The sequence below is a fragment of the Pinus tabuliformis genome, chromosome 8 (assembly GCF_031772625.1).
Source record: "Pinus tabuliformis cultivar Carrire ecotype Pingquan chromosome 8, CPIR1, whole genome shotgun sequence".
NCBI classification, from domain to species: Eukaryota; Viridiplantae; Streptophyta; class Pinopsida; order Pinales; family Pinaceae; genus Pinus; species Pinus tabuliformis.
Window position 1 is genome coordinate 232,263,952 of NC_142294.1, and position 16,991 is coordinate 232,280,942.

A 16,991-nucleotide genomic window follows, 5' to 3' on the forward strand; every position below is an offset into this window, starting at 1 on the left:
ATGAGCTACACTGGAATTATACTAAGCGCATCCTCCGATATGTGCAGGGAACCATCACCTTCGAGATTCACTATGCAGCAGGCACTGCATTAAATCTCCTTGGCTTCACTGATTCTGATTGGGCAGGCGACAACATTGATTGCAAGTCCACCTTCGGATATTCACTTAGTCTAGGGTCTAGCCCTATCTGTTGGTCGAGCAAGAAGCAGGATGCTATTGCTCTCTCTTCAGCTGAGGCTGAGTACAGAGGAGTAGTCAACATCACCATTCAGGCTCTATGGCTGCAACACTTCCTCACTGAGTTGGGCGTCCAGTTCCACCAGCCCATTGTCATCTGGTGTGACAATCAGATCACTCTCAAATTTTGCAGGGATACAGTATAGTGGCAGCGGATGAAGCACATAGAGATCCATATGCACTACATCAGAGCCTTAGTACATGATCGGGTCAATGATTTGTAGTTCTATCCTTTAGCAGAACAGACTGCAGACATCTTCACCAAGACATACACTGAGCAGAAGTTTCGCTCTCTGCGCGATCGTCTTGGAGTGAAGGACACAGTTTCTTAGCAACTGTCTTATCTTCCTCTTTTCTTTTGATTACATTGTATTTTGAGGGGGGGGTTTTCCACGAGGTTTTCCCTCTTTCCTCAATTTTAGTACAAGTTGCACTATATTTTGGGTGACCTTTGGCCTTAGTTTCCAGGCCCATTTTCTATTTTTTCGCCATAGTGATGTTCAAGGAGGGTGTTGGAGTACTACACACCTACACACGGACACTTAGTTAGAGCATGGGACTACATGCAAGATTCCTTCTGCATGATTTACTCCTTGATTTGCTCCTTCTTTAACTACGCAACTGGCTAGTTCTTCTACATGATTTACTCCCTGATTTGTTCCTTCTTTAACTCCGCAATTGACTAGTTCTTTTGCATGATTTAGTCCCTGATTTACTCCGCAACTGGCTAGTTCTCTCTGGAACTTGTTGTAAGTGTTGAGTCCTCTCATTGATCACCACTATGGTGCATTACCTTGGGATCGTCACCCAGTAATGCTATATCATGAGCATTGTAGCCTATTTTCTAATGAATCATTATTGTGTTCTTTCGATTTTCTTTTAGTGTTTTTTCTCTGCAAAGCTATGCGTTCAACCTTCACTAGCTAGATTTATCTGTGCAGGTTTTCTAACACATTTACAAGAATCCATGAAAAGAGAAAATTGCATATACTGAAGTATACAAGGGCAGAGTATGATAATTTTCATGGATCAGTGACATAATGAGAGTAGTTTAAAAAAGCTCAAAAGTTTTATGCAATTAAAAACCAGATAACGTAAAAGAACGCAACAGAAATTTGATGAGGTAAACAATAAATTGGAGGGAGAGAGATATCTTACATGGCAAAGGAGATGGAGAATTTGCTTGAAAGGGAGACAGAGATTAAAATCTTGCATTGCAATGCATATCAGAAGCCGGAATTGATACCAAATTAAATTGAAGAGAATATTACTCACCCACCAATTTTAAAGTCAACTCAGACCAATTATATATACACCAAAAGAGCTCATACGCTATTGTTTTCATATTAATGGTATGAGTTGGGAAAAAATTGTGCATTCATATGCATTGAGTTCGCCTATAATTACTAGAGACTGCATTCATAGTGGATAATTGTATTAATTAAGTTTTTGATATTTGTATGGTATAATATGTAATTAGTTTTACACATTTTTTCTTTTACAGTTAATAAGTTACTTAAATACAATTTTCTTATATCTAAATTACGTATATATAAATAAATAATTTTATTAGTAATAAAATGTTTTTTCATTGCGAAGTTTATTCAAATTTTTACAAATCAATTGTTTCTAAACTCCCTAAGTTATACGTAAAGGCTTAAATGAAAAATTTGAGAGGGTGGCGCTAAAGTTTTTTTGATTTGTTTGTTGAGAACGTGTTACCAAGATATTTGTTGAATTATGTTGTGATCACCATACGGAAGGCTGAGTGGGCCTTTTTTTTTGTGGCAAAGGCTGCAGTCTGGATGTGATAAATTTATTTGTCTGGTAGCAGTTGGTAAGGCATTTTTTTTGTGGAAAAGGTTGCGGTCTGGATGTGATAAATTTCTTTGTCTGCAGTTGGTTGTTTGTTTTACATACACGAACATGAAGACAGTGAGAATGAAAGTGTCGTTGCCTGGAATTTTCGCTAAAAAGATTTCTTTGGAAAGATATTCGAGTGATTGTTGTTGAAGTAAATAAAGTTATGGGGTGGCCCGTTGAATTCGTTGAAGTCATATTTTTATGGTTCGTGAAATTTGAAGTTTAAAGCATGAAGAGTTAAGTTTCTTTAATAGTCTTCAAATTCGGAGTTGTTCTTAGTGGAAATGAGAATCATCAAGAGTGCTTTAGAAAGTTTGAAAGTGTTATTGTTTTAAATAATTTGTGGGAATTTTGAAAAGGCAAGAAGGATAGTGACTGAAAAGAAATTGCACCGGAGCTGTCTGATAACGAAAAACATCATGCAATTTGGGAGACAAAAGACAATAAGGCATATGCATTAATACCTACATCGGCGAGAGAAGAGGTAAGCTGATATATCATTTCTTGTGATAATGCATTTGAAGCATTAAAGAAGTTGAAAGAAATGTATGATTCAAACTCGAAATTATTCAGTTGTTATTGAAGTTGTTCAATTTGCAGATGAAAGATAATGATCTATTGAAAAGTTCTTCTGAAATAAAAGTCATTGTTCATGATATAAAAGCCGCTGTAATTGAAGTAGATTTACAGCTTATAACTTTTATAAAAGTCTTTCATCCTGTGTATTAATACTATTTGGAATCTCTCCAAGCTAGTGAGCAACTAAAAGTCATTACATTTGATAAACTTGTAAACAAAATAATTGAGAGAGAAAAGACATTTGGGAAGAGAGAGGCCCCACCAAACTCTAATGTAGAAACATTGTGCTTTACACAAAAATATGTTAGGTCCCTATACTACTAGTGTAACCCCTTATTGTTATTAGTGCAACCCCCTTATTATATTGTTGTGCCCATGTAGTCCCCATATTGTTATTATTGTGCCCCATAGAAGCACACTATTGTTATTGTTGTGCTCTTACATTATTATTAGTATGTCGACTCTGATTATATTATAATCCCTTAGACTCCTAGATATAGAAAGGAGGTCTTGTCATTTGTATCATCCAAAAATTGTTCATTTGTGTAACGCAAAGGAGGTTTCCCCCTTGAAGAGGCTGAATTCTAAGGCGTTTATATTTCTTTTCTATCTTTTTGTAAGCTAGTTTCATAACATTTGGTATCAGAGCTTTGGATTCTAGGGTTTTGCTCCTCCAAAAAGGTCATCGTGGCATTTTTTCTATAACTTTTTCACTACGAAGTTTAAGAAGCTAAAAAAAACCCATTTGAGAAGAAATCGTTCTAAACCTCGGGCTCGAATTTCAGATCTTGTCTCGCTACATTTTCAGAGATATGATCTAAGGAAGTTATGGTTTTTGTAAGCTCCAGAATTTCATCTCAAACAGGTCATCATGGAATTTTCGCTATAATGTTTTTTATACGAAGGGTTACACTCTGAAATTAAAACCCATTTGAGCTGAAATCTTGGTGAAGCTCGGGTCTGAATTTCAATCTTGTGTCGCTATATTTTGGAAGATAGAATCTGAGGAATTTAGGGCTTTTATAGAATTCCGAATTACATTCTAAAAGGTGACATTGGGAAAATTGTTATAACTTTCGCTCTCAGCATCAGATTGAAATTTCGTAAGAAGTTACAGAAAGAGGACATACTATATTTTTCAGTGTATATTTTTTAGATCCAAAGGTCGAAACAGTAACACGTGTCACTTCGTACAATTTCGCTCTACTGAAACATTATATAATCAAGTCATCTTAGGAGATTGGGAATAACTCTTTCTTGGAGAATCCAATTTTGATCAGACTGGTGGCATTGGAATGAGGACTCATAGGACTACCGTAGTAAGTAATTTCAGATCCTGTATAGCCACAATTATAGAGATACAACAGATTCAATATCAATCTCTTACAAAGTGAAAAAAATGTGTGTAGTTTTTTTTTTTTAATTTTGCATAATATTGGTTTGAAAAATAGTTTTAAGGAATTCAAAGGGCATAGTGAAGCATTATTAGCATTAATTGATGCCCCGGAGAAAGAAAATGGAAACACCTAGTAAGAAACCTGAAAGCTCTAGCATGACTCATGATGAAGAGGAAAAAATGCAACATGATATATCAAAATTACAAGACCAAGTGCAACAAAATTCACTCTCACAAAAAGTAACAGAAGCTAAGATTGATGGTTTAAAGAAAGACATGGAAGATAAAATGGATGGTTTAAAGAAAGACATGGAAGCTAAGATGGAAGGGAAAATGGACGATTTGAAGAGAGATTTGACAAAGTTGCTACAAGAAATGTTTACGAACAGAGAAAAGGTAGTAAAGGAAACTCATGATTTCATAGACTCTAACGTTGGACTGAAGACCCACCATGTTCTAAAGATAGATATGAGGAAGTTTGATGTCAAGGATCCCAGAACATGGATACTACATATGGAGCAATTTTTCGATCTCCATAATGTGAAAAACACACAAAAGGTACGTATTGCAACTTTATATTTGGAACCAAATCAATTTGTATGGTATCGATGGCTTTGCTCTCATAAACAAATTGTCACTTGGGAAATTTTTTCGGAAGAAACAATAACACGTTATGAGGATACAAAAAGAAACACCTTTTTTAGCCAATTGATAAATCTCAAATAAAAGGGTTCAATGATGGAGCACATTGAGGACTTCCAAAAATTGAACATAAGTGTAAAATATATTATAGAGGAGCATAGGATTGAGGTGTTCATAGGGACTTTAAAGGATAACATCCAACATGAGGTTCGCCTTTGAGAACCTGATTCATTGGAGAAGGCATTTAGGTTGGCAAGAAAAATGGAAAGAAAAATTATGGCAAGAAGGAAGCCTACCACTCACAACTATGGAAGTGTTGTTGCCCCTAGCCTTCCACAACCTACAAAGTTGACACCACAACAATTGGAAGAAAAAAGAGAAAAAGGGATTTGTTACAGTTGTGATAGAAAATACACTAAAGGTCATAAGTGTGCTGAGAAGAAATTAATTTACATAGATTATAAAGAGGAGGAAGAAAAGGAACAAGAAACGTAAAAAGAAGAGGATATACACCAGGAACAAACCCTAGAGAAAGAAGAAATGAATCTGACCATATCTTGTAATGCATTGGCCAGAATTACCACTCCTCAAACTATCAAGATAGAATGGCATATCAAGAATAAAAATGTAATAATGTTGGTTGATTCGGGCAGTACCCATAATTTTATTCATTGTAAGATAGCCAAGGAATTGAATTGCTTCCTATATCCAACACGAGAGTGCCAAGTGATGGTTGCAAGTGGAGGAACCATAAATTGCTCTGGAAAGTGCCATAATATCAAGCTATCCATGGGAGAATATGTATTGAATAGCCCAATGCTTTCCATTCCAATGGGTGGTGTTGATGTTGTACTAGGAGTCCAAAGGCTACAATCCTTGGGTACAATAGCTTTTAATTTTCAACAACTTTTCATGAAATTTTCTTCGGAATGAAAAGAATTTGAATTAAGGGGTATCACAGGGAAACTGGGAAAGATAATCAGCTCTAATGGAATGACAAAGCTTCTAAAGAAAGAACAAAGAAGCACAATTGCACAATTATGTTCGCTAGAGGTTCCCACATCAAAATAATCCATTTATCAAATATACAGAAAGTCCTAGACAATCATTCCAAGGTATTTGAGACTCCCAAAGGCCTCCCACCTATTCGTGATCATGATCATACTATTCATTTATTTCCAGGAAGTGTTCCTCCAAAAATTAGGCCTTACAGATATCCTTATGCACAAAGGAGTGAAACTGAACATATGGTTGCAGAAATGCTAGAGGTCGGTATAGTTATCCAACCAAATTCGATAAACGAAGCAAGGGATGAATGGAAGAATGACGAAGCAGGGTGGAAACTCATTCAAAAGTCGCAGAAGATCCCAGTTCAAACAATATTTCCAGAACTTGACAAGGAAGGAAAAACCATATTGGAACCTGAAGTAGTCATAGAACCGAGAAATCAATAGCTACGAAATCGATCAATTTCAGAGTATCTCATCAAGTGGAAGAACTTACCTACTGAAGATTCCACATGGATGGATGATAACTTTATAAATAATAATCCAGAACTACTCAAGCGTTGAGGACAACTCTTTTTGAAGGAGAGGAGCATGTTATGTCCCTATATTACTAGTGTAACCCCTTATTGTTATTAGTGCAACCCCCGTATTATATTGTTGTGCCCATGTAGTCCCCATATTGTTATTATTGTGGCCCATAGAAGTGCACTATTGTTATTGTTGTGGCCTTACATTATTATTGTTATGTCGGCTCTGATTATATTATGACCCCTTAGACTCCTATATATAGAAAGGAGGTCTTGTCATTTGTATAATCCAAGAATTGTTCATTTGTGTAATGTAAAGGACATTGCCCCCTCGAAGAGGCTGAATTCTAAGGCGTTTATATTTCTTTTCTATCTTTTTGTGAGCTGGTTTCATAACAAAAGATCAGAAGTCTCATGCTGAAACTTCTAGAAGTGATAAAAGTAGTAGAGGTGTAGTAGAGGTCGTGGTAGGAGAAATTATAGGGGTAGGGGGGCCAAAAAAAATCAAGGATACAAACAACATAATGATAGACAACAAATAAATTTTAATGATAAACTAGCTATCAAATGTTTTAGATGTCCTAAAATTGGTCATACTGTTGCTAACTGTAAAATCCCTTAGGAGAGTGTTAGTGAAAGAAGAGAATAGTGGAATGAAAAGAAAGATCAAGCACCACCAAATAAGGGAAAAACATTAGAGTCTGCACATTACATTGTCTCTCACTCTAATTTTAACATTAATGATGTTTTCAACATTGCATTTTCTTCATGGCAAGATAGTTGGATTTTTGGATTCAAGAGCCACTTGTCATATGACATTTAGGCGAGATTTTTTTTAAATTTCAGTGATGATATTGATGGTGTTATTTATTTTGCTGACAAGTCCTAAATTAAACCATTTGGCATTGGGTCTATTCATTTGAAGATACTGAATCTTGCAGATTATGTTCTACAGGATGTAATTTATATTCCATAGATTCAGTGAAATTTGATGTCTTTATCCATATTCGGAAGCAGGGGCATTCTATTGATATTTTTGATGGCATCATTGAGATAATAAGAACATATGATCATGCAATTATTATGACCAGTGTGGAAGAAGGTACACTTTTAAATTTAAATGGGACTTCATCTCCTAATTTTCGTGAAAGTTCTACTTTTCTGTGCAACAAAGTGATATCTTGTCTCCGAGCTTGTTGTGGCATGCTCTATTTGGTCACATTAATTATAGCAGCATCAAAATTATGAAAAAGAAAGGTATTAAAAGTCTTCCAACAATTCCAAGAAAAATTACACCTTGTGATGTTTATATTTTGGGAAAACATTGTAAACAACCTTTTCATATTAGATATCATTTTGGGATTCAACTGCGTTAAGTAAGTCATTAACGTATGACCATTTCCATGAGAGGTAGTCGTAACTGACTAAATTCTCATGATTTTTGAATTGTTCACTTAGCACTCATTGCATCGGGTGATGCTCACAAGGGTGAAGAAGTGGGATTGAAACTAGTGAAATGAATCACATAGCGTCAATCATCACTTTCGGGGCTTGCACCCGGTAACCAGGACTTCCCGGGAGGTCACCCATCCCAGATCTCCTCTGGCTCAAGCGTGCTTAACTGTGGAGTTTTCCCCACAATCAAGCCCACTTAGCTTGCTACCCCATTTGCAAAACCTTAGCAAGTATTGTGCCTCATGAACTAGTCAAGTAGAGATCCCTTCACTCTTTTTGAATTTAAGTACTAGGGGTTTACGCAGTGCATTATATTAGATATCATTTTGGGATTCAACTTCGTTAAGTAAGTCATTAACGTATGACCATTTCCATGAGAGGTAGTCATAACTGACTAATTTCTCATTATTTTTGAATTGTTAACTTAGCACTCATTGCATCGGGTGATGCTCACAGGGGTGAAGAAGTGGGATTGAAACTAGTGAAATGAATCACATAGTGTTAATCATTACTTCTGGGGCTTGCACCCGGTAACCAGGACTTCTCGGGAGGTCACCCAGCCCAGATCTCCTCTGGCTCAAGCGCACTTAACTGTGGAGTTTTCCCCACAATCAAGCCCACTTAGCTTGCTACCCCATTTGCAAAACCTTAGCAAGTATTGTGCCTCATGAACCATTCAAGTAGAGATCCCTTCACTCTTTTTGAATTTAAGTATTAGGGGTTTACGCAGTGCATTATATTAGATATCATTTTGGGATTCAACTGCGTTAAGTAAGTCATTAACGTATGACCATTTCCATGAGAGGTAGTCGTAATTGACTAATTTCTCATGATTTTTGAATTGTTCACTTAGCACTCATTGCATCGGGTGATGCTCACAGGGGTGAAGAAGTGGGATTGAAACTAGTGAAATGAATCACATAGCGTCAATCATCACTTTCGGGGCTTGCACCCGGTAACCAGGACTTCCCGGGAGGTCACCCATCCCAGATCTCCTCTGGCTCAAAAATTAGGTCTCATACATTTAGATTTATGTGGACCTATGTCTATTGCAACTACAAATGGAAATAAATATGTGTTGAAATTTATTAATGATTGCTCAAGGATGTGTTGGGTGTATTTGTTAAAATATAAGTCACAAGTGTTTGAAGTTTTTAAAACTTTTCATTTAATGATTAAAAATGAAACTCAACAGAATATAGGTATTGTCAGAACGGATAATGGTGATGAGTATACTACTCATGCCTTTGAACAATATTTGAAGGACAACAGAATGAAACATCAAACTACTATACCTTATAATCCACAACAGAATGGCATTACAGAACGGATGAATAGAAATTTACTTAATATGATTAGATCTATGATGTTCTTTAAGAATGTGAATTTAATGTTTTGGGGAGAAGCAATCCTTTGTGCAACTTATATTAGAAATCGTTGTCCTTCTTGTGTTATTAACAACATAACTCCTTATGGACATTGTTATGATCGAATCCAAAGTTCAACATTTCAGAGTTTTTGGATGAAAATGTTATGCTTTGATTCCTAAGCAATAACAAAATAAATTAGGAGCAAGAAGTCAAAAATGTATATTTTTGGGTTATTCTAATACTTCCAAAGCATACTGATTGTATGATGAAGAAAATAAAAATTTCATTCTTTTGAGAGATTTTATTTTCCTTGAATCAGATAAACATGATTCCACTGTTGATAGGCAACTCGATCATTTGGAGAAATTTTCATCTAAGTTCTATTTTGAATCTGATAATGATGTTTGGGGGTTCCCATTCTGGATCAGTCTGTGGTTTTTCCATCTTTGACTCATGAGGATGTTTAGTTGAAAAAAAATGGAGGATAATGTTGTTTCTGCAAGGTCATAAAGTGTCCCTTAAGAACTTGTACTTCAGGATGAACAACTATCACAACCACTTCAACAACCTTTACGAAGATCTACACATGCTCGAAAAGTTCTAAGCAAGTATGATGATTTTGAAACAGGAAAGTCTTCTAAAGGTTATTCAGGTAATGTTTCTCATGATTGTGAATTCAATCATTTTACAATTAGCGAACCTAGTTGTTTTGAAGAGGCTGCTAATTTTGATGAATGGAAGGATGCAATGAAAAAGGAATATGATGCACTTATTAAGAATGGAACTTGGAGGTTAGTGGATCCTCCTGCAGGTGTCAAATCCATTGGTTGCAAATGGGTGTATAAGATCAAATACAAAGTAGATGGTTCGCTTGATAAATATAAGGAAAGACTTGTAGCAAAAAGCTACGCTCAGAAGGAAGGTGTTGATTACAAAGAGACAATTGCTCCTACAAAAAAGTGGGGCACAATTAGACCTTTGTTTTTTCTTGCAGCTTAGAGTAGCCAGAAGATACACATATGGATGTTAAAATAACTTTTTTGAATGGTGATTTGAAGGAGAATGTTTATATGTTTCAACCCAAAGGTTTTGTTGTTAAAGGCAAAGAGAAAAAAGTATGTAAGTTAGTTAAGGCTTTATATGGACTGAAACAAGCATCACATGCATGTTATGAAAAACTAACTGAACACCTTCTCAAGTTGAATTATAAGTTATTTGATCTAGATGATGCAACTCTTTTTTTTAAGAAAATTGGGAAGTCATTTATATATTTGTTTATGTATGTAGATGATTTGATGATCACAGGAAACAATTATGACTATATAGCATCCATTAAAAGAGAATTATTGAAATTTTTTGACATGATAGATTTGGATTTATTACATTATTATTTAGGGACTGAAGTTGATCAGAAACCAAAATATATTTTCATTTCTCAGAAAAAGTATATTAGACAGCTATTGGACAGATTTGGGATATAGGATTGTAATCCTATCGCTACTCCTATGGAGAAAAATTTGAAACTTACTTCCAATTAAGGAAGTATGTTTGAAGATCCAACAAATTACAGGCAACCTGTTGGAAGTTTGAATTTTCTAACTACTACTAGACTTAACATAGATTTTACTGTAGGGATACATTCCAGGTTCATGCATCATCCATGTGAAGGTCATTGGAATGCATCAAAGCGAGTGCTCAAGTATTTGAAAGGCACTAGAACATATAACATCAAATATTCCAAAGCTGTAGATTTCCATCTCACCAGCTATTCAAATTCATATTTTGATGGAGATAAGGAGAATGGAGTCTCTACTTCTAGTTATTTGATGAGTCTTGGATCAATGGCCATTAGTTGGGGATCACGCAAGCAATATGTTCATGTTGATTCTACCACCGAAGCCGAATATGTTGCAGCAACTCAAGCTACAAAATAAATCATTTGGCTTCGCAAAATACTTGAAGATTTGCAGGAGAAACAAAAGGCTTCAACTCCACTAATCGTTGACAATTATTTTGCAATTCAGTTGGGTAAGGATCCCAAGTATCATGATTGAAGCAAGCATATTAATACCAAATATCACTTGATTCGACATTATGTAGAGGTCAAAGTTATTCATCTGACACTTGTCCTACTTCAGAGCAGATTGTAGACATATTTACAAAGCCATTGGTGAAATTTTTGAAAAGTTCAGAATGTTACTCTTCATGTCAAATATCCCTTTGGATTAAGAGGGGGAATGTTAACTAATACTTCAGGATTGTTATTGAATAATATGTAATTAGTTTTACATACTATTTTTATGGTTAATAAGTTACCGAGACGCAATTGTCTCGTACCTAGATTACACATGTATAAATAAGTAATTTCATCATTAATACGATATTGTTTCATTGTGCTCTTTCATTGTGGAGTTTATTCGGGCTTGGACAAACTGGATCCAAATAATTGAACTCTCATTTTGTAATGATATTTTTTATGGTTAATTATTTTTATATTTTAATTATATTTATAATGACTATAAATTTTAAAATATAAATAAATTCAAACATTAAACTTTATTAATATCTATTAAAATTTTAAAATATCTAATATGTCAAATGAAGTTAAGCTTAAATATTTTATGAGTAATACCAGATAAATGTCAAAACCAAAAAAATGTAAGGAATTACGTGGTGAATGAATCTCTACATTGGATCGTTGGCGCTGCACTATTTGTGAAGTCTTCGTTGAAGGCCTATATAAATTATTAACCGGTGAATAGTAAATTAAACTAGCAATTGTATCAACATGTCCAAAGGAATGACGATAGGAGGAGTGGGGAAATTTGGAAAGAAATAAAATGCAAGGTGTTTAAGATTCAGATGGAGATGAGGACAAAGATTGGGAGGAGAATGTGTGGGATTTGGAATTGATCAGTCACGTGTATGAGTTAAAATTGCAGTAAATCAAAATGTTCGATAGCAAGCGTCAAATGCACATGTACACGATCGTTATTTTGTCATGTGAAATAGGGAGTCTTGGAGTTCTTTATACATCGACATGCAAAAAATGAAAAAAATAATAAGAGAGTGCATTCCATGAATGAGAAGAGGTGTGGTCAAAGGGTAGCCACAATCCTTGCATTCACATGAAAGCCACAAAAGATTCAATATTAATGACGTCTTTTGTCGCAACTTCGATGACAGAAGAAGGATTTGGAGAAGAACAATTGCTCCTGATCTCCCCTTTGGATCCCGTCAAGACACTCAGCTAGCTCATCTTCACAATGGAAAAAGCAATTTTTTGGAAGAAAATATCTTGATCAGAAGCGAATTTTTTGACAATTGCTCTGGTGCTAGAATGAGTGTAGAGATCCTGGTTGGAGGTGAAGAGTCCCTCAAAGTTCACAAGGTATACATAAACTTGTGATTGAAGACATTGTGCATGTGAATTTTTAAGATGGTAGTGTTGGAGGTGGTATTGGAAGGGTAGGTGGTGTACAAACCCTTTTCAAAGGTTTTTATAGTCTAATTATTTTATGTTATGGAAATATTTTTAGTTAATTTTTGAAATGCCATAAATATTTATTATAATTACAAATTTAAATTGTATAATTCAAAGTTTGAATTTTTTTTTTTAAATGAATTAAATTAATTTTTATTTTGAAATATTGAATTTATTTATATTTATATATTAAAAAATATTTTAAAAACCAAATATCACAATCTCAAGTATTGGAAAATTCCAACTAAATACCTAAACATAGAGAATGCTTTCACTTACCATTTAGCCAACGCCATAGTCTTTGGCTTCTAGAAAATCTGTTGATTACTCTAACCTGTAGGTGACGCCATATCCTACAACTTCTCTACTTGAAAATTTGCAATTGCCTAAATCTGTCAATTGATGTGACCTGTCAAGTGGATCGTTTATTTTGGCGTCTATCCGATCCAATGAGATCAGAAGGTAGGAATTATGAAGCAATATGTAACTAGCATACCTTCAGAGAAGGGGAATGGAACACCGAAGAGAAAGAGGTTAAATTTTGATTATATGTAAATGTATTGAATGCAAAATTAAAAATTCATTTAAAATAAGTGTTTTAGGGTAGCTCAATGTCTGCCACTCAAGTGCATAAAATATTATAACCTGCATTGATTAATGCTAAATTAATAGTGGTTAATAGGAAAATTGAATGAACTAATAAATTGAGATGTGAAGCAGATAAATTAATTGCTTGCTTAGACACACTGACTTGCATACATTTTGGTGGGTAGTATCCACTAATAAGTCTACACATTTACAATTTTACTCCTATATAAGTGCTCAAGAAAACATAAATAATGGTGGGAAGTAAGTTTTGATAAGTATGTACATCTTTTTCCTATCATTTTGGGGTTCTCAGTCTATTTTTTCATGAGTGTTTGTTCAGTGATTGATTATTTCAACTTCGAAGGTTTATATGCACTTTGGTGACATTCGATCCCTATTAACATTTTTTTGGAAGGAATTTTTAGACCTCCTTTTCTCTGAATTATCTAGATGATTCAATAGTAAACAAGGGCCATAACAGTGGCTGGTACAAAAAAATGAATTATGAATAAACCAACTATAGATTTGGTCAAATTGTAAGTTGTATTCATCTCTTTGTAGGGATAACAATAATGTTGGTAGCATCAAAGAAATTGTAAACAAAGAAATTGAAAAACACTAGATTGTGATTTTAGTTCAAAATTCACATCCACAAGTATTGGGTTACATGTTTTGTTTAAACATATAATCTTTTAAGTTGAAAAAGGATACACTAGGAGAAAGAAAAAAATATTCAAGGTGATTCATGCAATTTGGAGTGAGGTCAAGTCATGCTTTCCATCTAACCTTATTTGGGATATATCTATGTTTATAAACTTCATGTTTATGCTTTTATAAGGAATGCTAACTAAGTCTTACAATTATGACAAATAAAATATGGCAAGCTAAATGAAATGTAACTATGTCTTAAGTTAAAGGGAAGATAAATTAAACATACATCAAATTTTTTTATTTTTTGGCACACGAAGGGAGTCAAGTTATTCTATTTCTAGCCCATATTGTTAAACAAGGGTACAACAAGTTGAAAGTCATTATAATTACACCTTCCCATCTATACTATTTATTTATATCATTGGTCAGATTTTCTCTGTTGGGTTGGTTGCACGCCCAGCCCAATGCCTCCTTTTGTTGTTTTCTTGCTTTTGGATTGCACTACTTCTTGCATGGGTCATGGTTTGTTATTGGTTGTAGTCTTTGAGTTTGTTTATTGATTGTGTGAGGATATCATGCTCATGCTATGATAAATGAAGAATTTGGTATCCATACCTCCATCCTCTATTGAGAAAGGTGACAAGAGAGTACCACCCTATCCCTATGATTGTTTTCATTATGGTGTACATGGTTCTAGCTAGCTTATGTTGGCATTGGTTCATGATGGCAGCTAGTTTATGTTGGCATTGATGTCAACCCTATGTAGTCTAGTTGATGTTTGGATGCCTTCATTGTAGAATGGTTTACAACTAGTTGAAATGGCATTAAGATGGTTATGTTGGCTTTGATGTCAACTCATGATGTCAGCCTTTTAAGAGTGGTCAGATGATGGCATTGGTGTGGTTGATGGTTCCTCATGTGCTAGTGGTGTTCATGGAGATGTTTCATTGAGTTTTCTTTTTTTGGCATATGTTAGCATGTGCATTGATTGGAGGCATTATTGATGCTACTACAGGTGGATGATGCAGATCTACATGTGATGGAGATGATGGCTCAAGTGTCATTCATGTTGTTGAGTTGGCACACTAGTTGAGTTGGAAATTAGGTCTTCATCTAGGTCTTCATGCTTATTCTCATGAGATAACTTGTTGCAGTGTTGGTTTGGCCTCATGATGATGATGATGATGGTATTGAGATGCTACAGTGGTGTACATATGTGTTGCAACTTGTGCAGGTGTTTGTGGAGAGTAGAGGACTTGTTGACAATTTTGTCAACCCTATGTTTGTTGGCCTTTTAGGTCAACTTGGTAGTGACACTTAGGATACTTTTGTCATGGTTATCATAGGATTTTCATGGGGTTTTAGAGGTTCTACTGTTGGAATAAGGAATTACTAAGAGGGAGGTGAATCAGTAATAGTGAGATTCTTAATTTTTTTTACTGAATATGCTTTTAGTTATTTCCTCTATTATTTGTTACTTATGAGAGTATTTATTCATAAAGAAAGTGAGCAGCAAGCTTAAGCATGCATATGTTCATACAATCTATCACATGAGCAACAACACATATTGACACCAGTCTTTTCATGTGGAAACTCAAAGGGAAAAAAACCACCAATTTGTTGTTATTTATGATGTAAATTAAGCACCTACTTAATTACACCAGCTTGTTTGTGAGCACCCACTCATGGAAGGCACCGATCCCTTTAGGTTAGCAAGAACCTACTTGCCAAGAGGCACCAACCTCTTCTGAATGTAGGCCATAACCTACTCTTTCCATTGTTCTACTTTTCATACAATTTTCAAACTAAAAACAGAGGGACATACAATTATGGAAAAATACCAATATGGTTGGTTGTAGAAACAACTTCTTCTCTCGGAACTCTACAGTTCCACAGACTCCATTAGTCTTACATAGTAGCACTTAACCTCTACTTGTTGGAAATAATACTGAGAGGGGGGGTGGTGAGCTCTAGTATTGCAGCAATAATGCTACAACTCCTGGGACTCCCTTCTTTACTTTTATCAACTCGGTAGTTCGTAACAAACTTGGAAGCGACGGTGTTGTATGCACAAGTACTAGCTCTTGCCGCAGCAGTCACTTGGTCAGCTGGCACAAGTTCGCTAGGGGCTCAAGCCAACTTCTATGGGCTCTGAGAAGAATCTTTTTAACCGATGGACGAAAGCTAATTTAAAGAAGGTTGATCTACTTGCAGAAAGACATTGAAAATCTAAAAGAAAACACAAACCCTAGCAAACCCTAATTCTGCCAACTAACCCTACTGATGCAAGGAAGAGGATGCAAGCTACTAAAATAAATGCCATTGAATTCTAGGAAGGTAAATACGTGTATCTAAGCTACTTCTACAGTAACATCTGAAAGAAACATCTTTTTGTATTTTTGAATAAGTTGCCAGAGTTATTATGCATATGATTTGACTATTTTTGGGTTGTGCAGAGGTGGATGGGCAAGAAGAGATGCTTGGGAAAGGTCAAGAAGGTTCAGAGAGGGCCTAAGGGGTCCCTAACACCCTTCCATAGAGTTTCACCGAGTTTGGCTATCAAGAAACCTCATTCGTGAGCCTCTATAGGAAGTCTGCAGGGGTTCTACAGGATGTTTGCGATTTTCTACAGGATGTCTGTAACTTTCTACAGGATGTTCATAAATGAGGCTTTTGGTGGATGAATGGAGAGGGAAAGGTGAAGGAGTGAGTGAGGAGGTAGGGTGAGGGTTGGAGATGGTCTAGAACTCAGTGGATGGAGTTGTGGACAGGTGTGGATGGCTGTATTTGGTTCAAAGAAGACTAAAGCAATGTTACACACAAAACTAGGGTTATGGGAGCAAATGGCGAACAGGAGGCAAGGATTCTAAGCAGAGGGTGGAGTGGATGGTGCTAATGGAGAATGAACAGATGAAGGAGTGGTATAGGTGCTCTGCAAGGCGTTTCTTCCAACCGATCCAACGAAGACTTGGAATTTCAAAAACCTAATTACGATGACCTAATCTGCTAGATGCCAGTAAAGAGAATGAATCAGAAGTGTGACCTGCAATGAAGCCGTGTATTTTAGCTCATGCAACTAAGAAAACAAAAGTTTGGACTTGTAACCAACTTCTACACATGAAAATCAAACACTAGCGATTGCATGGCAGAGCAAAATCAGTGTTTTGTGGGCAACAAAGCTATCCTGATCCC